At 40.4% G+C, this 26224-nt stretch overlaps 1 long non-coding RNA gene across 1 annotated transcript; it reads right to left on the bottom strand.

Annotated features, from left to right (window-relative positions):
• Positions 1–778: 778 nt before the first annotated feature.
• LOC136363864 (uncharacterized) lies at positions 779–23526 on the bottom strand. Its single transcript, XR_010744071.1, has 4 exons — positions 23467–23526; positions 18219–18341; positions 2867–3064; positions 779–1131 (listed from the first exon to the last, which is right to left on the bottom strand). It is a non-coding gene; the product is annotated as an uncharacterized lncRNA (long non-coding RNA).
• Positions 23527–26224: the final 2698 nt, after the last annotated feature.

Here is a 26224-nt window from a genome sequence, read left to right as displayed (position 1 = left end):
GCCACAGCTCCTCCACAAAGCAAGTGTGAATAAACCCTGCAGGCTCTGCTGCCCATTGCTGCTGCCTTCTTTCTTGGGATCCCTGTTAGTTTACTCACTGTAAGAAATAAACGTGCAGCTACATCGTGTTTCCTCAATCTGTCTCTGTGAGGGAATATAACCTCTCCCAGCTTCCCACTTCTTGGCCATGCTCTGGTAACTTACCCCAGGCTGTGATGCTGTGTGGTTGTAGGGATGTGTTGCTTCTCTTATTCAGACTTTTTGTAAATGAAAAAGCCATGCCAGACTCTTCATTTCCTACAGATGGACTCAGCAGAAATTACTTCCTTCCACTTTGGGAAGCCTGGGACTGGTGGGAAGCTGAGCAGTGAGCACAGAGCAGTGCCATGACTGGAGCCATGGGGAGCAGAAACGACTGAATCCAGGAACTGCTTCTAGCAGGGAGATGAAGTTGCTCCCATTAATTCAGGGACTATAACTTCCACCAAAGGAATTATTAACCTTTTACCTTGCCTACTGTTCTACTGAGCTTAAAGCCATTTCTCTGTCTTCATCTCTTCTCTGAAACTGTCTCCCAGTTCCCTTTTTACTGCAGATTTAAAGAAAAATCTGACAGTGCATTTTCTTTTTTGTCAGCCTTTGCTTCCCTAACTGGCTGTCGTCTAGTCAATCCATTGACTATACTCTTCCCTTTGTATAGCCAAAAAAAAAAATCCTGACATTTTTTGATATAGAAAGTGGGATGAATTGAGTGCATATGCTCTATCAGAACATCATATCAGGATTCACCTGCCTTTATTTCTGGAAGTGTGTATGAAGTGAAGCAGCATGTTTCACACTGGCTCAGAGAAAACAGCTCTGTGCTGGTTTGTGAGAGACAGAACAGCCCAGCCTGCTTTTCAGGAAGACAAAGTGAACTGGGACTTCCAAAGTGAGAAGGACAGCAGTGGCTCTTGTGCTATGCAGTAAGTCAGAACTACCAAGTACCAGGAATTTTCTATGAACTTGCCAACCTGCAGAATTTCAAATGTTGAGCCAGTTCTGAAGAGATTTTAGTTCATGGAGTCTGCCTCCACATATGCTGGGTGGTTGTGCAGAAGAGTGGGTCCATTTGTTTCATAGGAGAAACTGCTGAAACAAAGAAATGCATGGGAAAGGGTTAGAGTCAGAACAAGGGTTTAAAGTGTTTTATGGGGAAATAAAGCATAAAGGAAAAACAGAAAGGCAACATCTCTTGGCCTTAGACCATGGTCAGCCCGAGCCCAACTATTTTGCAAAGTGTTTTATGTAACTCTTTCATTTTCAGAGTCTTTTATTTCCATGTCTCATGTTGAGTTTTTTTAGGAGATCTGGACATGAGTTTGACTGTCATTACATTCTGCCCGCCAGAACACATTCCTGTGCTAACAGGTTACCAAATGCTGGACAAGACTTTTTCCCATATATCTTGTTGCCCTGAGGGATGTTGTTCTACTAAGAACTGGCATGTTGGTGTTCCTTTCTGATGCTTATTCACTGAACTCCATATCAAATTCATCCCATTTATAAGGCAGAATAAAGTTTTTTAAACTGCTAGGTTTGCACTTAATACAGTATCTGAAAATTAAGCTACATTTTTTCAGCCATACAGTTCACAACTTAGCTTTGATAGTGACAGATATTCTGAGATCAGGACCAAAATGCAATGTTATTGTTTGGACTTAAGAGGACATAGAATATACCTTGTCTTTTCTACACCTGCACTGATTATCAGCCCTTTTAGTAATAAAAAAAAGACAAAAAAACAAAAACAAAATAGTGAACCAGAAAGGCAAGGAGATTGAAAGCATTGCCATGAGGAAAGGTTTAATCACAGAGTAGTAAACTGCCACTGACAAGAGCCTATTCTTGACATTGCAGAGTAAAAACACACTGTTTATAATCATTGTATATAACTGTAATATCAGTTACCTTTCAAGGCCATTAGAACACAACATTTATGTTAATCTTCAAATATCACTTTATCTTCTACTGTAATTTTGGTGGCAGTGTCAGCCAAAGCCTGCTGTGGTCAAAGGAAAGTTATGTTTTGCATTGGCTCAGGCCAAAGAATTAAGTCATTGAGTCAAAGCTGGAAACATGTACATAGGAAGTAATAGAAAATGTCATGCTTTCACAGGCTTCCTATCTCTAACTGCACCCAGCAGTAGCAGAATATATTCCACTTTTGACATCTTTTTCCATAAGCAAACTATTTTTTCAATTCATAGCTTAAATATACATATATATTTCTGGGTTTTTTGGGTTTTTTGAGTGGGTACTGTTCAAGTGATTAAGTGTCTTTCCGTTTTATTTTTTTTCCTGGATGCAACCCATTATCCACACTGAGTGTTATTTGTTAGATGCAGGGAAAATGCCATCATCAAGTAACTAGACTGGAAGGAACTTCCTGACATATGAATTACAAGAGCTGATGATCCCTCTGCTCTAGTGCTCTCTGCCTGATAAACTGATGGTGCTTCCATTGCACAAAATGAGGGATGCTATAATTACTGATTACTTTTCAAGGCCTTATTCTATGTACTTTTAAGCTGGGTGGAAAAGATGTGGTTTTTTCAGGATCTGTTTGAAGGAACAGAAGGCAATAGTGCTGTCGAAAAGAACATGAGCAAAAGTGGGAGGAAGATGCAGAAGAAAAACATGCCCAAAGAATGGTGGCATTACTTAGGTTAGTGTTGCTGGAGACTTCAAAAGGTGTCAAAGGGATAAAACACTCCCTTGGATAAGGTAAAGATGCACAGGACACAAACCTTATGAACAGCTATTTCCTTCCTGTTCTTTACAACACAGTAAAATTGTGTAAGAGTTGGAAGTGCTTTGGCCACACCTGGGCACATCACAGCTATTTCCCAGGCCTGCAAGCCAGGTTCTCTTCCTCAACAGCAGATGGCAGTGAAGTTAAACAAATGAGTGGAAATAAATCGAGAAAATACGTTTTGCCTGGTGGCTGCTGTTGCTGCAGTTAGCTCAGAGAGCTCCGGGCATATTCAGACAGTGCAAGGTTCATTCCCAATGCAGAGATCTCCTGTAGCACATTCAGGAGGCAAAAAATATTAATTCATCCATAACTGTTTGTAGTCTAAGACATGTTAATTTTGTTTTTGATGTCTTTGGTGACAGAAACAGTAGAACAGATAGAATCTCTTGTAATTTCTTTCTTACATCCCTTTTTCATACATTTAAAATCTCTTCATAGCTGAACAGATGAGGATGAAGCTCAGTTTCAAGTGAGTAAACTTTTACTCTTTACTTTGTGTCTTGTGCTTCCTCTGAAACAATGAAGATACAGCACCATGGGTTGCTTTAAAACTTTTAGATCGTCAATTATTTTTTTTGCTGCCGGAAAACTGTGCGAAAGGGTTATCAAGGCCACAAGAATAGAGATTGAGAGTAAACTTTTACAGTCTTGCCTTACACTTTAAATTAATCTCACTTCTGGTGGCAGGATGGGAGAGAGAGCTGTTTGTTTTCCAATTTCCATCAGGCAAATGATGGAGCTGTCAGTACAGATATTTGATTGCAACTTCTAAGAAGTTCCTTGCCTAAAGTGAAAAGGGGATGACAAGATATTAGGGATGTCTGTGTAATGTCATTAATAGCTTGGCTCCATGGCAGTGTCATGAAAAAAATGCGCTTGTGTGGCCTGTGATTTCCAGCCAGGTGCTAGACCATCAAATAAAGCATCTATTTCCCTTATTCACTGCTCAGTGCTTGATCCACCTGAGGAAACCCAGAACTCTCCCTCCCTCACATACCGAGGTAATCACTCAATGCTGTTGGACTGAGCAAAACACTGAGGAGGGCCTTGAATGTGCACCTTGAAGGGCAGAACTTCAGTTCAAAACCTGCTCAAGACAAAGCAAGCTCTGGGTGAAGCCTCAGCTGTTCTCAGTGCTGACCTGAGTGTCACTATTTGGACAGCAGGAGGAGAGGAACCGGAGGAACCTTTCTTGTCCTGCTCTTTTGGATCATTAATGCTCTGCAATTAAGACTTGAACTCTGCAGTCCTGTTCTTAAGAGAGGTGCCAGGCCAGTGGGACTGCTCAGAGAACAGAGGGTTCCTCCCTGAAGTTTGATGGTTTGATGCCTTACTGTGGGATCCATAACATATATTCCCTTCTCAAGCTCATATTCATACATCCTATAGTCTCAATATGCTTTTAATCTTCCTGTTGTATTAAAACTTTTAGTTAAAAAATTCACATGACACCCCAGCAGACATATTTATAACAAGCAAGGGCACAGGTCTCAATCACTTGAGAAGAAGCAGCCCTTCATAATCTGTCAGTCAATCCATGCACAAAATGCACGGAGCATCAATTTCTTTTTAGGTTATTCACTGTGACTTATGTATCTGCCAATAAATCTCAAATGCAGGTCAAAGAATATGTAGCTCAAGTAAATCCATAAATGTAGCTGAAAAGCTTCACTAACTACCTCAGATTGCCAAAGCTGAGGTCATTTCCTTGTTGTGAAAAATACTGAGTCCATAAATTATTTTTATCACCTCTGGGGCAATGCAAACAGTTTCCCACAGATGCTGAGAGTATGATATGTTTTTTATTTGATATCAGAACACCACTTTTACATGGCTCTTAAAATACAAGGTCCAAGATTCTGCTTGTGCTTTAAGGCCCCAACTCAGCAACATATTAAAACAGATGCTCCAGGTCCTGACATTAAACACGTGCCAAAGTGCTTTGTTGCATAGTCACAAACTGCTTGAATTGAAGCCTAAAGACCAAATCTTTTTCTCATGGAATTCTGGATTTACCTTCTAGTTTCCTTCAATGAAAACAAGGTATTTGTTCAAAGATAAAATACAGAAACATTCAAAAACATTCAAAAATGCTTGTTTTTCAGATCTTACTGTGTGAGCCATAGCTCTGGAAGTAAACCTTGGACAAAAATTGATGTAGCATTTTTTACAACAGTTTACCTGGGGTTTACTTAATGTTTATTCCCACAAAGAAAATAAAAATACTTTGAACATGTGAAGACATAAGCATGAGGGGTGAACGTCCTACAGAGAACTTTGGAGAGAACACCACTGAATTAACTTACAGTACATTTGTTAAACATGAGCAGCTCTAATAATGACATTTCATTTAACAATGCCCTTTGTCTTTTCAGTTCATCAGTTACCTATTTCAGTAATGAACTGCAGTCATACCATTCTGATTTTCTCCTAATGTAAAGGCTGAGATCACTTCACTTGCAGTGAAGCGTGATGCTATTATTCTGTTTGTGGCTTAGGAAAAAAGCTATAGAATATATCACAATTGCAATTGGCTAACAAATATTAGTGTCTGTGATCAGTAAGGATACCAATAACTTTGTTCAGCTATTAATGGAAAGAAGTAAAATTAAAAAAAAAAAATAGACAGAAATGGTTGAAACTACTCAGGATATCTATTTCATGAGCAGAGGAGCAAGTATTCATCTGGGAAAAAATATGAGCTGTGCATTAAATGTTATTATAATTTTTTATTAAGAATCCATGCATAGAACTTAACAGCAACATTTCCAGATAGGATGGATATTCGCAATTGCAAAAATAAAGTGGAGTTGCCTGCCCTATTTAAGAAGGATTTTCTAAAGAACTAGAAGTCAGATTAAATGGATAATATCCCACTTTGCACTATGTAAACACAAGAGAGATAAAAAATATCATAGGTCTTCTTGATATGATCCATAAGTCTTACAAGGGGTAATGGAGCTTACTTTTACTCATTTGCCTACCTCTTTTTTGGAATTCTTAGATTTCAAAAGCTTATCCATTGCTTTCTAGCTGCAAGAGAGATATTTTACCCAGGCTGCTGTTTTCACTTTTCTATTCATCGTGATCCATTCAAAATATTTTCAGAGCTCACCAAAAACATTTAATTAGCAGCCAGTAGTGTCCAGCATTTCATAATCTTTTCCCAACCGAACCAAATCTGCACAATTTACAATAGATCTTTGGAAAACTGCTTTTTACCGTGCGCTGCATCTATAGATCTCTCTCAATTACCCACAGTAAATTTAGGCATTGTACAAGAGCAAATTTTACAGTCCATGAAGAGATGAAGTGAAATCTAGATGAAATTCATTGTGACAGATTCTCAGTTAGTGCCCTGATGTGTCTGTATTACAGAAGATAGACATTCTATTAGCATGGAAGCTCCCATAATGGACTGTGAATCATTTCAGGTAATAGAGATGCCAACTGGAATGACTGAAAAGCACTATTGAATTCCATTAGAGCTCTTTGTTTTTAAATCAGTCATTTCTTTGTGAATATCCAACTATATACTTCTTGACCTTAGCTGAGAGTAATAATTGTGAACTAATATTACAAAACATTAATCTGAGTTACTGTTCAATTAATGTTACTGTTTGAGGGTTATTTTTATGCTGCAAATGTGAAGGAGACTGTGGCTTGTATTACAAATATGTATTTGGACTTGTGCTAGTGCAGAATGCAATTTTCACTTCTATTTCTCTCTCCACTGTATTCAGTCTCATCTCATTAGCTGTAAAAAGACTCAGGTATTGGCTTTTCTTTTTCCATGTCATCCTACCAGAATAAAATAACTATAATCAACAAATCTATAAAGATAAACATTTTTATAAGAGATGCCACAAATAGTCTTCTTTCATTTCGGTGCTTGGTTAATTATCAGCAAAATAACTAACACCATATCCTGTTACCCAAACAGCCCCACCTTATCTATCAATCATGTATGATTTATCAGACTTGATAATTGCCTGGATAATTAACATAGAATTTAGGTTTATTCAGTCTGCTGAAACCTCAGAAATGCCTGCATAATTGCCATTTGTGTAGTAGATGAAGTTATGAATAATTCTTTTTCACATAAATATGAAGGCTGGGTTGCAGGCAGCACAATTTCCTCACCCGTAGCTATTAATGCAGATATTATGTCATACAAGGGCTATTGCATTGTCACATGGTAACTATATGTATATAGTTAAAGTAATTAAAATGAAAATAAAGGGGGAAATCTTTTCCTTTGTTTGTAGGCACTGCATGCTTCTCTCGTGAAGAAGTACAGAAGGAGAATGAAGGAAAATTAGTCTGCTCGGTGCAGAAGCAACCAGATTTGAATCCCTGTAATATTCACACATAAATCCTTTGGGAAGCCTTTAAGGAGAGTAGGTTCTGTATCTTCTGTCTACGATCATCTATTTTCACATCAGAATGAGCAACATTATCCTTATATACCAGAGTTTCTGTGTCTACAGCTTGAAAATGAACCTCTCCTTACTGTTGTAATGACAGGTGTAAGATTAACTTTGTTAGGTGTCTAGCCACTCATGCAAACTAAATTAAATTAATGGAACAAATTTCTCTCATAATTAAGATAAAAATTCATGTCAGCTGTAACCTTGCTGTACACTAATTATATACAAATGATTTATCATCTGCTTCGCCCAGAATATTAATCCTCAACTCATTGATAACTGCAGCCAGTGTTAAGAGATGAGAGTTGATTAACTATGACAGATTGGGCAACCACAGTACCAAGTGCCTGAACAACCAGTGAAACCAATAATATTCAAATAGCACTTCTTGTTTTAAAATGCATTCCCATGGAAACAGGTGCATGTTTAATGAGGGATATGGAGATTATTTCAATAATGACTGATATTGGAGAGTGGGCAGAACTAATCAATAATAATTAAGTCCTTAGCCTGGATAAGATATGGTTTTACAAAGCAGGTTATGTACACATTAGTGAGATACTAGTTCAGGCCATGTTACCTATAATGTCTTCATGTATTACTGTTGGTTATTTATTTTCCTACTGTAGCAGATATTGCAGAGTCTACAGAAGTTAAAAGGTCTACAGTCTAGTCTTGGGTCCCACTGGCTCCAAAAGAAAGAAGGAGCAGATGCCACCAACTGTCCTTTGCAAGTCAACTCCTGCTGTAATTCTGCTTTGGGAAGTTTCTTTATAAAAATGTCATTCTACAAAAAAAATCTGAGCAACCCTTGAAGCATCATCTGTTCGGCAGGACACTCATTCATCTCTTGGAATATGATGTTGTGTTTTTACTTAAAATTAAAATGGTTAAAATTAACTTGTAAACCTTAAAAAAATTGTATTATTTTTTAATTGGGGATATGTATTTGGGGAAGATTGTTAGTTAATAATGTATCCTTTGATGAATAAAAAGAATAACAAAATTGCAGACGTCTCAAAGATTTTCAAGTTAGGTCTTGGGCCTTTTTAGTACTAATTCTGTCTCCCCAGGACAGCTTTTTTAAACTAATTGCTCATTGAGGCTCCAAGAATCCCTGTCAGAAAGAAGAAAAAACCCAGTCTTGTTCCTGAGCACTAATAAGGCACAACCAGCCAGCTGGAAGAACTAAGTAATATTGCTGTAAATTAATTACTTTCATGAAACACTAGTGTGTCTGAAGACAAGTTATGTATGAGAAGGAAACTTAAATACTTATACAAAACTGAAGACAATTGCAGAATCAGCACAGAGCATGAACCTGTTATTCCCAGTGGCCAGGTGGGACAAGCCTTGTGAAGCCCTGCAGAGATGGGCAGCCTGGTCTGCAGGGAATGCAGTGATGGCAGAGAGCCGGGGACAGGTCCCCAGAGCTGTCCCCTACCCAGGCACTGCAGCCACAGCTCAGGCTTTCCTGTTTACCAGACTGGCTCCATTCTGACACAAAGGAAAAATCCAAGAAATTGGCTCCTATCCTATGGGTTCATGAGAGCCCAGCTTCCTCTGTCTGCTCATTCTTAGTATGGGGACACCAATTCCTTGGGAACTGGAGTGGCCTATTTCACATAGGCTACACCAGGATTATGTCCTAAATGAGAGTTTGAGCCTTTTCTTCTGCTCCCACATTCCTTAAGACCCTCAGCTTCTGACTGAACACAGGTATTCCTGCACAGGCTTGGATAACATTTTGGGCTCCTGCTGGGGACTGGAGAGGCAGCTGAATGCCAGCCCACGGCAGGGATGGGCTGGGCACAGCAGATGGTGTGTGTGATGCTGCAGGTCTGGCTGTGCTCTGTGGTGACTTTGTAGGCTGGTACTGAGCACACAAACCAGGCTGGCCTCTAGAAACACCCAGCATTGCTCCCAGCCCAACTTCGGCTGCCAGGAGAACCAAAACACCAGAGCCCAGCCATCCCAGTGCCAGAACTCTCAACATCTGGATACAGACTCAGCCTCTCAAAGAGTATTTGAATCACCAACCTAGGAAGCAAATATTCTATTTCATAAAAATGGTCCTTTTCAGTCTCCCATCCCACAAGGGCCTTTTTGTCTTTTTCTTTTTTTTTTTTTTTCCTTTTTTTTTTTTTTTTTACACTTGTCTTACATGCTTCAAAAGAAATTAAAGTTCCACTTAAATGGAAAAGAAAATGTGAACTTTATGGGAAATAAAAATTTAAATATTTCTTTCTCTACATTTCTAGCTATTTCAGGGCTAATTGCCTTTGAATTTGTAAATGCAGATAATGAGAAGAATCCTATGTATATGGAATTGAAGAGAATATATGCAGAGCAAGTCAAGTACTTGATATCCAATTTAACTTGGAGTTGGATATCAACTTTAAATAAGCAAAAAGGCCCCAAGTTTTTTCATCATCTTATCCCTAGGGGACACATATCTTCTATGAACCTAATTAGCTGCAGAACACCACGGATCCTCTAATGAACATTCCTGTGGTGGAATAGAGATGGATCATCAGCACTGCAGGTCCAGTGGGGTGACCAGACACTGCTGCCCACACTTCTACAAAGATTCAGTTGATGCAAAATTTTTGTGTGTAAACTGCTTTTCAGGCTTTGGGATCACCACACAGAAGCCAATCACCAGTAGAAATACTTTACAATGAAAACATAGAAGAAATTTGTCGTGTCAAATTACTTTTCTGAGCAATTTTAGTGACACACAAACTGTCACCTACCAATGCTAACAGCATCTAGCAAGATGGTGAGCTAGACTTTGTCCACACCAAAGCCATGGCAGAAAAGGCTGTACTGCAGCTTCCACAACCACCCTTTGCAGCAAAGCAAGCAGCAGTTCCCATCAATACAATGGTCCCATCCTGCACTGTGGTCCTACTGCAAGTCCTACTGCTCTGGTGGCTGGATAAACAGCTTCCTGGCTTTCCAGAGCATTTAACAGTTAATGGATCAGCTTCAGGGGAAATGCCAGTGTGGAAGTTAGTGGCACTCTTTGCTTAGGAAAAGAAGCTAGAAAGAAAGCACTAACTAGAGAGAAGGCATGTGGTCATTTAGCACATCTTTGCTAGCAGAAGCACAGCACAGACATTTGCCAGTGAGTGTCTAAGTGCAGCCTTCTAGGAATGGCTAAAATGGTTCAATATTGATTAGTACTACTTGAGCACCTTCTACCCCTTCCACTCAGAGTAAGAAGTGGGATTATGCTGCCTTGCCCACCAGTATCACTTCATTCCATTGATCAAGCTCTGCAAACAATGCAATTATCTCAGAAGGGAATCCAGCGAGCCCTGGTTTTGCTACTTCCACTTATTACTGAGGAGCATCAAACTACCCAGCCATTTTCCTGCAGCCATCTTTAAAAAAGGCAATGATCTCAATGTGCTGCTAAACTAATGAGGGCTGTGTGTGACAGAGCCATAGATACATTTTCTCACTAGCCTAATGAGCAAAGTGACAGACAGTGAAACAGTTCACACTTGAGTAATTTTCTAGTCATCAGCAACTGCAGTGTTCATGGGAGCAGAAGCCAGAGAGGGGACAGAGAGCTGTGTAATAAATACACACTGGCTCCATTGGCCAGAATAAGTTATCACTAGGATAGAGGTCTTGGGGCAAACTCCCTTAGGAAATTCAAACAAAAAGAGTCAATTTAAGGCATCTCTAACAGTGCATTCAATTAAAATTAAATTTAAAATGTAGGATCAGCTGTTGGGCTGTTAGGCCACCTGCCCAAAGGAAGAAAAAAATTAGAGATGTAACGAACCTTTACTCCTGATGTCTGCAAGCTGCTCGTGAATCACTGAACAGTACCAGCTTCTCACAGGCATCCATTCAGCACAAAGTCCAGTTCCCCTTTGTCTCCCATCCCAAGAAGGAAACCAGCAGCACATAGCTCATTATCCATATTGACAGCAAGTGTTTGTGTGAAAAATGCTGTCCTTCTTACATTTTTAATGTACTGGCAACTTCTCCCAGTGAAACCATTATTTCTCAAAGGAATGTTACTACGAGCCAAGCCTTGGAACATCCACTGGCACAGGCTCCAGGATAGATCCCCACAAGGAAACAGCAAAAGCCATTCAGAGTTGAGCAGTTCTCCAGGCACTGTTAGTGCACCCAGCACCTCCCACTGGCCTGATGATCAAGTATAGAAGTGGAGAAGAGACAAAGCCCAGGTGCAACCATTCCCAAAGATGGGAAAACCAACTGGTCCAAGGAGAAGCATTTCACCTGCCAGTGGTGTGATCCAGGTCTTGAAGAGGCACACCATTTCTTCTTACACTTCCTTGATCCCTCTCCTTGGATATTGCCATTTTTACCACTGATAAAATATGCCTACCTCTCTTCCTTCATCTCTCAGATGAAGAGAGGAGATATTTGATGCTGCTGGGACAAATCAGGCAGCAGCTGCAGAGTCCACCTCTTTAATCCCAAAGCTGTCCTCCTGCAAACTGGCCTGACTCTCTAAGCAGAAGGGATGTCAGGAAATAGTCTTGTGGTTTCTCACCTGGATCCTTCTGCTGTGACCATTCCTGCCACATATGGGAACCAACACGTGGGCAGAGGGACAAGTCCTGTAAACATTGTAACTGTGCTGGAATCTCTTCATAGAAAGCTATGGACATGCTCTAGAGGTGCAACAATCAGATGTGACAGTGTTCATGCTGCCCTTCAGATCTGGTGCTACTCCACCAGAGCAACAGTGATCACCGCAACTCTTTCTCTGAGCTGCTCTGTGGGAATTGGTTGATGCTCAAAACACCTAAACTGCACCAGTCTCAGTCAGCTTCTGTCCATGAGGCTGCCTGGGCAAGTCCAGGGACTAAAGGGTGCATCAAAATACCTCCCAACGACCTCAGCAGCCACAGATGAGCCCTGGTGCAATTCAGTCTGACTCTGCAAGAGGCTGGAGACAACACACGTCTCAGGCTCTCCACTGAGGGCAGAAGAGCTCCCTGGCAGAGCTCGTGAATAGTGTTGCTTAGCTAATTCTCACAACTCAGTAAGTCACTTCTGCCCAGATTTTCAGGCTGAAGGACTTGCCAGGAGCCACCAGAGGAACAGGTGCAGTTAGCCAGGAATCAAACTCAAAGGTCTGGGCTCTGCTCCTCAGCATGGGCTGCTTGGCCAAAACCTATTTATCCAAACCCACTATGAGCTTGGCTGAACCATTGTTTTGTCTGACATTTCTCCTTGCACATGTGAAAGAATCCCCTTGGCCTGTGAGAGAAGGACTGTGGTTCAGGAGGTGAATGGGCTCCGAGTCAGGTGCCTCTGTTCTGCTGTATCTGCTTCTGCTTCCCTGGCTCACCCAAGGGAGGACAGTTAAACTCACTGCACCACACTTGTCATGTTAGAAGAACCCAAAATGTATCCTAAAATGTTGTTGTCACAGCTAGGTGTAAGCCAATAAAGACTGGGATCTTTTAAAATTAGGGAATTCAGAACTTGTCTCTCCCTGACTTTCACTGGGATTCAGCATTCAATACCTTTAGGATATTTTAAAGATCCTTGTCTAGAAAAAGAAACTGGCATTTATGGGCACAGCACAAATATTAAACTACTTTGAATAACTCTCCATGTGGAATTGCTCATGTGCAATAAAAATGGCAGTGTTTTCCAGTATAAATAATCACTCATTTCTTGAAATCATATATCACATATCACTCGCCTTTTGAATTATTTGGGTGTCAAGGGATAAACTGTTAAATCTATATTTAGTATCTACCTCAAAGTCCTGCCTGGACATCAGAAGAACTACACACTCTCCAGCTGGGAGAATTTGTACATCAGATCCTTTGCACAAAAGTGCTTAAATTTCAACTTTTATGCCTACATTTAAAAACTCCCCCCAACATTAAAACAGTACTGCAAATTGGTTAAAAGCTGTTTTGACCATTTTCAAAAATTACACAGTGGAAGGTGTTCCTGGTGAAAATGCTGATACAGAAATCCTGGAACACAAAATCCTGTCTCTGGCCACAGCATCTCTGCTCTGGATCACTCAACAGAGGCAGAGACTGAAAAAAGACAGCCTTAGGGTTGAAACCAGCCAGTTGATCCAGGGAAATGGGACATCAGGATGGCACAGAGCCTGTGATGCAGCACTGCAAAGAACTGCACCACCCTGGTGGTGGGAGATGCCAGCCCACGGTGTAACCCTCACCATCAACATGCTGGATTTGACAGGTTGTGCACCAGTAAAAAAACTGCAGCCCAGGTGATTTCCATACCCTGAGCCATCTGAGTGTCTGCATAAAAGTCTGTCCCAGACTAGATATGGTGCAACATTTTTAGAGGGACCTATATGAAATTGTTCCAGTCCCTGAGTAGAGATGGACACACAGAATCTGCCAAAAAAAATATTCATCCAACCAGAAAGTGTCAAGAAGATTTTATACAGGAAAAAAGATTTGAAGAAACTCAGTGGTTGAGGGAATGCTCATTTTACTTTGTAATTCACCTTAACTGATCCTGTATGTGAACCAAAACCCCTGAGACAAGAAATGTGTGCAAAAGATATAAACCTGTGAAATGGTGGGACAAATAGTTTCTCCTCCTCTAGTAAAATGAAAGATCAGCTACTTGGGAAAAGAATCCAGGTGCCAAATCTGTAAATATGCTCTATCTCTTTTTATGCTGCTGCTATAATTAATGTAAGAACCTTTAAAATTCCTATCTGATACTTACACTTGTTATAGCAACATATTTAATTCCAGAGCTACATCCTTTAGCAGATTCTTTTACTTCATTCAAATTACTAATCGTTTAGATTCTCTCTGAAAGTCTTTCCTCCCTCACTCCCCATGCATGCTTAACCTAATTAACTATAAATGAGAAAAAATGCTATTCACATAAAAAGAAAATGTTAACCTATAAATTATCCAGTGCTCCCTCCCGAGGCTGGCAACGCCTCTCGCAGAAAAGCTCAAATGTTGGTGCAGTATTCTTGGTTTCCTATCCAGTTTCTGCCACCCAAAATCATTTTATACAACACATTACTCTGCCATTTTGTACATCTGGCAACATTTACTGATTCTAAGTCCTCTCCCGTGTTTTCAAGATTACACGAAGGAGGATTTCTAGGATGATTAATTGGAGAGAGAAAATCATTCCTTTATACTTCGAGGAACATTTGCAGAAGACTAATGGTCACTTATGGAAATATGGCCTCTTTATACCCATTAATGTCATCCAGCGCTCCCTGTGGGTCACACAATTAACCACCCCTTTGTGTTTCTTTGCTGCCATCATCCAAAATCCTCTCAGTTGTTGTCATCCGTTAAAAATCTTCTGCTTTGCCATGGCCAGATCAAAAGCACACTCAGGTTCGTGGGACTGAGCCATCTAAGAGACTTACTTTATACATTTCTCCTCAAAATACATTTTTTTTCCAGGGGATCTCAACTGCTTTTTGCCAAATTTGACTCTGCCAACCATTTCCAAATGGTATTTGTAAATCCAAATAAAAAGTAGAGTGCAACAGTCCTTTATTTTCTAATTCTATTCCCATGCTTTTGTGATTTTATTCATCCCACTCTCCAGTGGTGATGGAAAGGGCTTTGCTGTGCCTAGCACAATATAATTCTGATCCAGAGCTAGAGCTCCAGAGTACTGTTGTACCTTATTGCTACCGTCCCTAGTGGTGCCATTATTTGGAATTATAACAGTCCCAATGAAACCTGACATGACAGATCCCTGTCCAGTAACCTGTGCCCAGGTACCAGGTCACATCATGGGCACCACCAGGGATGCTGGGGCACAGTGCTTTGTTACAGTTCCCTTTGCTACCCCTGTAACCTGTTCCAGGTATTTCATGAGTGAAAAAATACCAACACTGAGTTTTTTTGCCCTTGATATTAAAAAACACAAACCCAAGCACAGAAGAAAACGAGAGAGAAAAATGAGAAATGAGGGTGACACTGATAAAACCAGGGAGAAATGCTAGATCAAAACACTCTAAGTTAAAAAAAAGACAAATTGCTTGTCTGTTCATTCCCAAGTCCCTGAATTTGTCTCCATTTCTGATGAAGCTTGATCACAAGCTGAGAAGAGATGGGCCTTCCAGCTGTGAGGAGACAGCCTCATACCAAAACAGGAAAGAGAATCATAACCTACTTGCCATTCCTGAATACACTACAAAAATATTTCAAGAACAAACAGCTGGCATTTTGCTTTAGCATCCTGCATAGCAAAATCAGGACAGATTTACTGAGCTTGTGTGCATTATATGGAGCAGGAAACACTGTCACCATTACATAAATTAATTGAAATTTTTTTTACATACACAATTCTGCCTAAATATTTTGATTAAAAGTATGTGTAAAATTCAGGAGAAGATAAAGCTATCTAATCTCTTTTTACTTTACCATTGCTTCAGGATGATTTACAGCACTTTAGCAGAGAATTACAAAAGCCATCCATGTGCATTCACTCACATTTTTACTAATTTTATTCTAATTTTCCCACAGGAAGCCCTATGCTCTTTTCTGTGGTCACTCCAAAGACTGAATCAGCACCACAGCACCTTGCAGGCAGACCCCCCATCACACCCATCCACCCTGCTCTCTCCTCACAATCTTAATACCTGCATTTTGTGTTCCCTGCCTGACTCCTGTTTCCAATCAGAGGCTGAGCCCATTCCTCCAACCCTCCAGCCAAGGGAACAACATCCACTCCTGCCTTTTCCACAAACCCCTCATTCCAGTGCCTGCACAGACCCCAGTGCTTCCTTTCCTCTTCACTGCCAAGAATCCCTTTCATCAATGAGTTTGCAGCACTACAGTTGCTAAGACTTTTAGTTAATTGGTACTAATTATAGTTAAGAGTAACTAGAGGCTCATTCACGGCGGGGAGGGAAGGGCTGAAGGGGGAGAAATATAACTCAGCATGCTTTCAACTCTGTACACACACTTAGCTGAGCAGGGTTAATAAGAGCATCAGCCTGGTTTCCGAGCACACAAGAGGTAAATAGAAGCCATTTTTCATGTTTTATTCTGCAGGCATAGTTTTACCATGGCCCGTTTTACAAGTGAGGTAAATGAGTCATAGAAAAAGCAAGTAGCTTGACCAAGGCTTTGCAGTAAGACATCGGCAACACGGAGAGAGCACTGCAGGAGCTACTTTCCAGCCCACTTGGTCCTCATGGGAATGAAATCTTGCCTTATTTTTATTATCATTATTCCTGTGTCATAGTATCCTCATCTGCAGGATCAGAAATTTTAGGCTAAGCTGTGGCACAGCTGCACAATTGAATTCGAATTAACCAGTCTTTAATCCCTGATTTAGCTAAACACAGCAAGAAGAAAATATCTGAGGGAAAGAAAACTTCTATCAGAAATGAAATTATTACTTCAGAGGCTAACATCCTGCATCAGTTTACAACTGATAAGATTCAATACGCAGTTGTGGAAAAATATTAGAAAGTCTATTAGGAGACATTTAGGTGAACATTGTGTTCCAACCTTTAAAATCCAAGCTGTGCCTTAAGATTGTAACTATCTTTTTGCTCCAGAAAAAAAAAATAATAAAAAAAAAATAATTTGAAAGGCACAACTATTAAGCAAGGATAAAGGTTGAGTCATAAGCAAATGTCATGTTATAGATTTACCTACCAACAAGAAGGCAGCGGGGTTCAGGTCAGAGGTTAATGAAAGACATCCAAAGGTCATTTGGTGATTATGTGAGAGCATGAGTTTAATAGGGCACGGGGACGACAGACACTGACAGAAGATTTATACCAGAGGTGATGACACTGCTCCGAGTAGTGCTGATAAAAAGAGCCCCAATATGGGCCTGAACAGAATGATGAATGGTGCACAGGGCTGCTCACACTTCTCATTATAAGCTCCTTCACTCATGGTGGCACTTAGCAGCGTTTATTTACTGGGGTTTGATGGTACTGAGCAGAGGCACAGTATATCTAATACTTTAAATGCAGACTTGCCATATAAAAATGAAACAAGAGATAAGATTAGACCATTGAATAATTGCCCAGCTTTCCTGCAGAGATTATATTCACCAGTGCTAACATTATTTTTTTCCTAATGTTCTAGTGTACGAACAGCTCAAGTGAATTAATTTTCTAAGGCAGAAGGTCAAAGGAAAGTAACTGATAAGCGTTGTGCCTGCTATAGAATATCACTTTACAATATTCTCGCCTCCTCATTTATCAGATAGAGAGGAAAAGATTATATAATAAAGGTATATAAACATATTTTTTGTCACGACGAATTTAGTTTTAGTTGTCCCAAGTGCTATTTTTCCTTGTGGCTCTTAGTAGGAAGAGGATCAGTGAAGTCAGGCAAAAATGTCAAAATAAAATTTAAAAAAAAACCACCACAGAAAACCAACGACAAACCTTAGGACCAAACCCAAGGAAAACTGAGACCTGATAAATAACATGCATTGCACCAAGAAACTCCTTTTCAGACTGTTATATATTTATCAAACCACCGGAGTGTGAATTTATGAATAAGTCTTATCATCTTTCAGGCAGCAGGCACAATAAAAATTAGAACTACAGAAAATTGCAGGTATTAGGAAAGGTTATTTCTATCAGTTCATGTGTGTCTGTAGATGGGAATGTCACAGAAGGAAGTTGTGCACATCTTTCCACTCACACCTTCACCCAGAGACAGAGCAGCACTGCCTGACGTCATAGTGAACATTTAGCTGCAAATGCACCAACACAAATAAATTCTTACCCAACCAGGAGGTGTTGTAAATAGTGCAATAATTTTAAGAGGTGGAGAGCTGTAACATTCTGAGCATCCAGTATCACCCTGTTCCAAGATAGTTCATTTAATTACCTTGCCTGTGCTGCCACCATTGCTACTTCCTAATGCATCTGTATTTTACACTTGCAGTGCCTGAATGTGTGATAAAAAGGAAAAAAAAAAAAAACAAACAACCCAACCTGCATTTCAGAAAGAAAGAAATATCTCTTGAGTTACCTTGAAAATCACACAGTGGGTATCTAATACCTGAAGGGCATCTGAAGGTCCTGTAGATCCCTCAGGATAAGGGGCTCCAGAAAACCAGATGTATGTCAGGCAAAAGTTGCTGAAGTGTCACATCTAGTTAATGGAGAGAGGAATTACAGTCACTTACACCTCTACTTGACTAGGAAGAGTGAAAAAAGAAAAACAAATGCGAAAAACACCTTATCCCTGTGCAGCACATGAGACCTGTGCAGTGTGAGCCAAAAGGGATCACAAGAGTGCTGGCTTTGTACCAGGCTCTGCAACATGGCAAACTCCAACCTGAGAGGAAGAAATGTCTTTTGTTACCAATCCGGGTATTCCGCCAACTCACACCCCTGATAACAAGCCACAGGCTGGAATTTCTCACTCATCTCTTTCATCTATGCCCAGAGCAGATGGAAATATATATATTCTTTTGTCATTTTCAAGGGCTTCCCTCAGTTTTTATATGTTTTTCCAAGGACTACAGAATAATGTAACAAAAATACATGTAACCAACATTTCTCAATTTCAGGTTGTTTCAACATCTGGGTACATATTTTCACTATTTTTTTCATCACTAAAAATTAACAGAACTATATCAAGAAGGCCATTAAAATACAGTGTGTGTGTGTGTGCAGGGTACATTCAGATACATAAAAACAGGAGGCAGAATGGTTTTCCTTTAAAGCTCTCTAGTCATCAGTGACATTCTGTCATTCACATGTTTTATTGTCCACTTGAATCAAATGAATAGAACAATCTAAGGGAAGCCACACTGTTTCTGGGTAGACAGTGTATTTGTTAGTGAGGCAGACAATAAAATGTTAGTAAAACATTTGAAGTGGCTCTACACCAAATGAAGATGAGATTTCTTATTTATGAATAAGAAAAAAAAAAACAAACAACCAAAAAACCCCCCAAAAAAACACAAAACAAAACAAAACCACCAAAAACCCCATCCCTGAATGATACTCCTTATTTATTATGCAGAAAAAGAGAAAGCCAGGATGACTGAAATTCTGCCTATAGAGCAAACAGAAAATGTATCAGTTTTCTAGCACAGCCACAAGAGACCAAGTTTCATCTGAATATATAAGATGTAACATCACTCCTGGTTCTGAAGTTAAGATCACTTTTTCTGAAGCAGAAGAAATGGCAAAACATTACTCATTTTGGCCCAGGTTCTGCTTACAAGCATGTAAAACTACTTTTAAAGTCTCTAATAATATATAGCTAAAATCTCATGACTGGAATAAAACATGATCTTTATTCTGCTGCACCACAAATGCTGGAAAATGATCTCAAAGTCCAGAACTTGTATAAGCAAATTGCTCTCAAAAAGACTGATGCATGAAATTTCCCTTTTTAAAATAATATATTTGGCTACTGACCCATGGCTTTGAATTTATTTGCAATGGATCTTCATAACACTCTAAGGATGCACATTTGAGAAGCTGGTGGCCTTTCCCAAAGTAATTATGTTACCTGGAGTCCAGCATCTGCCCTGCAGATTCAAACTCAAAACAAACTAATTATCAGATGATCTAATCTGCCAGATCTGTATCAAATCTCCAGAAGAACTGGTTTCTAATTGTAGGTATATGTATGTATACGTGCATATCAGCATGGACAGTATTTTTAGTTTAACACTCTGTGAATTTAATTAATTTAGTTCTTGAAAAAGCTTTCTTCCAAGAAAGGCCAGAAAAGAAAGTACTGTGACAACAGCCATAAATCCACAGCAGAAGATCAGGAGGGTAAATAGCACGGGGCACAAGTTGTATTTAAAGTGTTTGTGTTCACTTTGAGTATGTGTGTTTATCTTTATGCGAGTCCTGGCCTGCTCAGAGTACTTCAATTCCTGGGTAATGGAAAGACCATCAGAAACCTGAAACTCATCATCTAGTTTCATAAATGAATCACTCGAGCAAAAAGAAGAAAACAACTTACCAAAAAAAACCCACTAAGAACAATCCAAACACAAACACAATACTGAGATTTTGTCTCTGCAACATGAAGGCCAAATCCTTCACTGGGGTAAATTTACAATGCCAGCAGAAATTCACATTCAAAATGTGTAGCATAGGAGTAAAGGACTAAGACAAAATCCAGGAGGCAGTTTAAGCTGGTCATAGTTCAATATTCCACACCAGCAACACAGCTGGCACATATTTTTCACTACCTCTGAAGTCCTGTGTACTACAGTTCAACTTGTGTGTGATAATTCTGCTAATAGAGATAAGAATAAAAAATATATCTTTCTCATAAAACCTTCTTAAGCCTTCCTCATTAAACCTTAAAAAAATGTGAAGAGAATACAACTGATTCTGTTAACAGATCCATTTGCCATCACATTAGGATATAAGTTCAGAAGGTTCATACACCGTGTTCTGGTAGTTATATCAAATCTTACACAACAGGGCTAAGCCCCAGCTTTCATCAGAAAAGGTCAAGTTTAAGCTGCAGCTCAGAAATCTAGGGCAGCCTAACAATTCTTTGCTGACACCAACTAGCAAGTCACTACAGAATAAATTCCTTATCTTCTCACAGCGACTATAGCCCAAACAGTAATATAATTATGAAACAGGCCTGAGAGATCTACAATACCAATTCCAATTTTATTATATTCCCATAGAATCCTAGAATGGTTTGGGCTGGAAAGGACCTTGAAGATCATCCCCTTCCAATCCCCTTGCCATGGGCAGGAACACCTTCCACTGGACCAGGTTGCTCAGAGCTGCAGTCGACATGGACCAGGTATGTTCTTGTCTTCGTTCTCTCTCCAGTGTTGCCTCGGTGACCCTGAGACTTAAAATATATATATAATAACACTGACTCAGAGCATTATTAATCCTCCTTGTCTTTCTATAGCTCCAGGGAGACTCACACAGAGCTAATTATCAGGCACTGCTCCGTTTATCCCGGTGTTCCTTGCACAATCCGGTTGCCCAACGCCAGACTGGGCTTTTTTCTTGCCGAGCTTGCCGTGGCTGTGTGCCATGTGCTCGGAGTGTTCCCAGGACAGCACGGGCTCCTGCTGGGAGTGCCCAGGGATCTGCAATGAGTGCAGGGAGTGCAATGGGAGCATTGCATCCCTGCCTCCTGCTCTGGGCCCTGCCATGGAGGCAATGGGTGAACCGGCTCCTGGGGCTCAGCACTTGCTGAAAGTCACAGCACAGAGCTGCCAGAGCAGGAATTTTTGGCTGTTCTGGTGCAGCAAAATAACCAGAAAGGGCCAAAAGAATGTCATGAATTTAGGATGAGATTCAAGGGCACTGTGCCATTGCCTCCTCTCCTTTATCAGGCTCTGACAGCCCATTAGTAATGGCATCAGATGGGATGTTTTATTGTCTGAAACTGCAGAGATTCTGAGACTAGTTGAGCAGCCACAGGGTGTGCAGTGCTATTCCAGATGCCCTGGAGTGTCCCTGCCCAGCCCAGCCTCAGCAAGTTAAGGGTCTTGCAGGTGGCTGTCACATCCCCAGCTCCATGCAGGTCTTCTGGATGCCTTAAAGTATTTCCAAGACAGACCATGAATCCTGTGTTTAGGCACCCGAATCACTTACTGTCAAAAGCAACTCCAGCTGGTGGAATATATTTCATTAAAATGGAAAATTTTAATGGGAAATTGCTTTTAATGGGAAATTGTGTTTGTAAGTGAGTTCTTGGATCCTTTGTTTTTTGCATTTGCATCTTGTGCTTTCTGAGGGAAAGGTCAAATTTGTGAGGAAGCTGAGTCCTGAAGGATGGAAATATTTGTTGGAAATGAGAACTTGTGATACTTGAATTGTCACTGTAAATTTGCAGATTTCTGTTGGCTAAGAGAAACAGACATTTTTCAAACTGCTCTGTTATGTGTCCTTCCCAGCACTGTCAATGCCAGCAGTGATTGCTGTCTGACAGAAGTGACTGAGACTGCTGCAACACAAACATTCCTCAACACTGACCCAGATAACCTGTGCTATTGAACAAATTACACAGGATAACATCATTATCTCCTGATTTTGAGGCCTAAAAGTTAGATGTCTATGAAGTTTGGCACCTTTTGTATCTGCAACAGGTGAAGGAAAGAAACAGGCCTCTCCAGAAGATAATTTTTTAACCTAAAATAGATGCATAAAATGAGCACAAGGATCACACACTGTGTGTGCTATTTCTTTCTACCACCTGCAGAGGTGTTTGCTGCTCTCTCTGGACTGTAAACTCTGCAGGAGCAGCCTTGTTCATAGATTCATAGGATATCCTGAGCTGGAAGTGACCCACAGAGATCAAGTCAACCTGCAGAGCCTGCACAGCACCACCCCAAGATGTGTGCCTGAGAGGTTCATACTCTGCCTTTGTACACTGAAGGGCAAAACAGGGTGGGTTGTCATCCTATCACACAATAATTTAAAGTGAGTTGTTGATATTTTTGTAGGCCTAAGTATAAAGTCTGTATTTCTATAAATATAGTGTCAGTTGAAATAAATTCAGTCAACAGTATTGCCAAATGCAATTGCCACTGAGATCGCCTGCTAATGACTACACAGAAAACCTTGGGATCCTGGGCAGAAGCTTTCAAGTGCAGTTCCTAGAATCTTCTCTTTCCTTGTGGACCTGAGATGCCACAAAAGATAAGGAGAGGGAAAAGGAAGGAGGGAGGGAGGCAGGAAGGGAGAGAATCTCAGTTTCATGGAGAGAGAAACTGTGAACCTCCAACTTAAATACATTAATTTTCATTCTAACTTCAATGAGACTTTATATTTAAAATATTTTCAATCAAGCTCAGAAGAAAATTTAACTTCTTGTGAAAGGCTGCTTTCCTTCTAAGACTGCAGTTTTTCTGTTTGCACTTCTTATGCCATTTTCCTCATCCACTCAGCATCTACTTTTAGCTTGATTTGACATGAATTTCCTCCCTGCCCTTTTCTACAAATACTTATTCATCTGCACTGACCTTATTTTGACTCTTAGCAAGTGACACACTTATTACAGATGCACGCACTCATAGGACTAGAATGCATTCATGTACATTCCCTGGGTACCTTCAGGCTCCACACTGTCCTTGCTTCTCACCAGAAACTACCATTGAAAAAAAATGACCACTGAAAAAAATATGCCCCACTGAAGATCAGCGTCTCAGTTATTTAGTCTGTCCCTTGAACCTAGATGTTGCCTGGTGCATATATAAAAAATATGGTAGGAAGTCTTTAATTTCTAAATTCCACATTTGGATGCATTCTAACATGATGATTACCTTGCATTTTCAGTATCTTGTTTAAATGTCACAGTGCCTCAGTGCTTCAGCTGTTTGTGGTTCTTTGGCACGTGATGCAATGAGGTTATCTTGGCAAACTTCTGATATGGGCTGGACTCCATATCTCCAAAACCACGGCCGTGGCTGGCAGTGTTTACTCCCTAGGTGACTATTTCAGCAAGTACTGAATGAGTGTGGAAACCAGATCAGGGCTGAGCCACGCTGGCAGTGTGACACGGGGAAACCCAGGCTGCCTTCGTCCATGCAGCACCTTTCAGTACATAAATAAAGGACTTCAGCTCCTGGAGCTGACAACCCAGCATCTTTTGCAAGTGGCTAAAGAAATAAACAAAAGTGCCTTTGATGGCAGCCCTAAAACTGCATATCCTATTGCTAACCTGAGATAAGCACAAGCCCTTTTCATATGTGAGAACGCGTGTGATCCAGTGGCTTCGCACTGCTGCCGTCTCTTTTCCCTTTCCTCTCTAAAATGCCAACACTATTGGAAAATCAATTTTGTAGAAGTTGTCCACTGCTCACTGCGCTGTTGCCAAGACCCCAGAGTAGTTCCCAGCACGCTGCTCTTTTGTGCCTAACAGGCTCCTGTGCTGCAGGACTTGTCAGCAGTGCTGCTCTCCGCCTGTGACCCAGCTGTGTGCTAACCCAGGTGCCTACTGCACCTCCTCTCGCAGATAAAACATAAAACAGCATCCTCATCTGGTAAGATAAAAAGCATTTCCAAAAAACGTGCCCAGTTCTATTATTCTTTATTTATGAAGGCTTTCCAGAAGGCTTCTGTATGTATGGAGAACTTCCAAAGACGCTTTGGAAGAGATTTCTATTCCTGAAGAACATTTAGAATTTACAGTGCCTTTTTTTTTTTTTTTTTTTTTACAATCCTAGCTAAAGGCCCCAGATAACAGCAGTACTTGATATAGTTGTCTGCAATGTGGAATGAAGGAGGGACAGGCATTCTTTGTTGCAAAACTGCTGCTGGTCATTGGCCATGCTTCAGCACAGCTCACAAACAGGCTTCTGCAGAAGGGCTGTCATAGATATTTAGGATCTGCAGGCTGTGCATGAAGAGCTCTATGGACATTCATTCATGCACCTGACAGAAAGGAAACCCAGCCTAATCCCTGGGAACAAGTTTCCCACACAGATGGTTTTCTTACACTGAGTGCACTCTGTGGTTGCCCCACTATTGGACACAGTGAAGGCCTCAGGAAAGAACAAAAAACTTTGACCTGATGTCGCCCTTTATTTAAATTCTGGCAGCCCTACCAGGAATCAGCAGACTTCTACAGAAGGCTTTTTCTTGCCATACACATAGGCTTTTCCTAAGTTACACCTGACCTGTTCAGAAAGACCTGGTATTTAACCATCACCACACACTAAGACTTGGGTTAGGTTTTTCTACCTACTCTCTTATTTTCTTTTTCACCCTCTCACCCATCCATCTGTGTATCCATGTATCCATTGTCTTCTTACTATTCCTTTATAGTCCTGCTGTGGACAGACCTCCAGTCAAGCCAACTGACCTTGGCTCACTCAGCCAGTGTCTCAGGCAGCTCTGGAGGCCTTAACACAGCACAGCTTTTAAAAAACCACTGTTAGGGACAGCAGAGCAATTCCACCTTTTCCATAGGTATGTGGCTGCTTTAGGCTCCTCTGCTTTGTATGAACTTCCCCGAGTTTTTCACTGTCAGATTTATTATATCCAGAGGAATACTGACGTCCCAAAACTAAATTCAGAACATTCTGTATTATCTTGTTCTGCAGCCAGCACAATGAAACAACTCTGTGCTGCCTTCCAAGAGATGATTCTCCAATGATGTTTCATAGCAATTCCAGTCAACTCAGAGCATGTGCCATTTCTCTGCAGGTCATATCTCTGCCTCCATTCTCTGTAAAGCTCTTTGACAATGCACTTGTTTTGGCAATTTCCAATTCAGATACATTCTTGTATGCTTCTCCTGGTTTTGTGCAACAGGATATTTTGCCCTCTGAGATAATCAGATGGGTCTAAGGACTGAGACTTCAGCTGCTGTGAGTTGGCAATGCCATAAAGTCCTTGGAATTGCAGTGATTTACACCAACACTGGTTATTTATTTTCTCACATATTAGTTTTAATATGCCTCTATTAGTATGGCTAATATTTGTCTTATGGTCACTTTTTTTGATAGGAATTAAGATCTTATGATTTTATAGCAAACACAGCAGTAGACCTGACTGGAACAAATCCAAATTTATTGATATACAAGTCACTACCTGACTATATTTACACATGTCTGGAGAAGGAAAGATCCAGCAATCACTGGCAGTCTCCACCTACTTATGCCATACATTCCTCTCTACAGCACACACTTGATGTTTCCAAAGTTTCTGATTTCAGGCTTTCTGATGGTCTTTAAGGCACAAACAGATAAGGCACTTTTTTCTGCTTCAGGCATGTGGCTGGCCAAAGGCATTTATCTGACGTTAAGGAAAGATATTTTATTTGATTAAAAACACCTTTTGTCTTTCTCAATCCAGAATCTGGCTTTCAAGTACAGCAAAATAAACCACAGACAGGGCAGGCAGCTCAGCAGAATTACTGAGAATAAAAAGACTTTTTTTCTGTGTTACAAAAGCCAAAATTGAACGATTTGAAAATTCATTTATTGCTCATATAAACCACAATGGGTGTCTGCTGCCGCAAATGTCTCTCTTTTCCATTTTTAATATGTCTGTTATAGACCTATATCCTCCCCTCTG

The sequence above is a fragment of the Sylvia atricapilla genome, chromosome 7 (assembly GCF_009819655.1).
Source record: "Sylvia atricapilla isolate bSylAtr1 chromosome 7, bSylAtr1.pri, whole genome shotgun sequence".
Lineage (NCBI taxonomy): Eukaryota > Metazoa > Chordata > Aves > Passeriformes > Sylviidae > Sylvia > Sylvia atricapilla.
The sequence above is the reverse complement of the archived record's forward strand: the minus strand, read 5'-3'. Positions and strand labels throughout refer to the sequence as shown.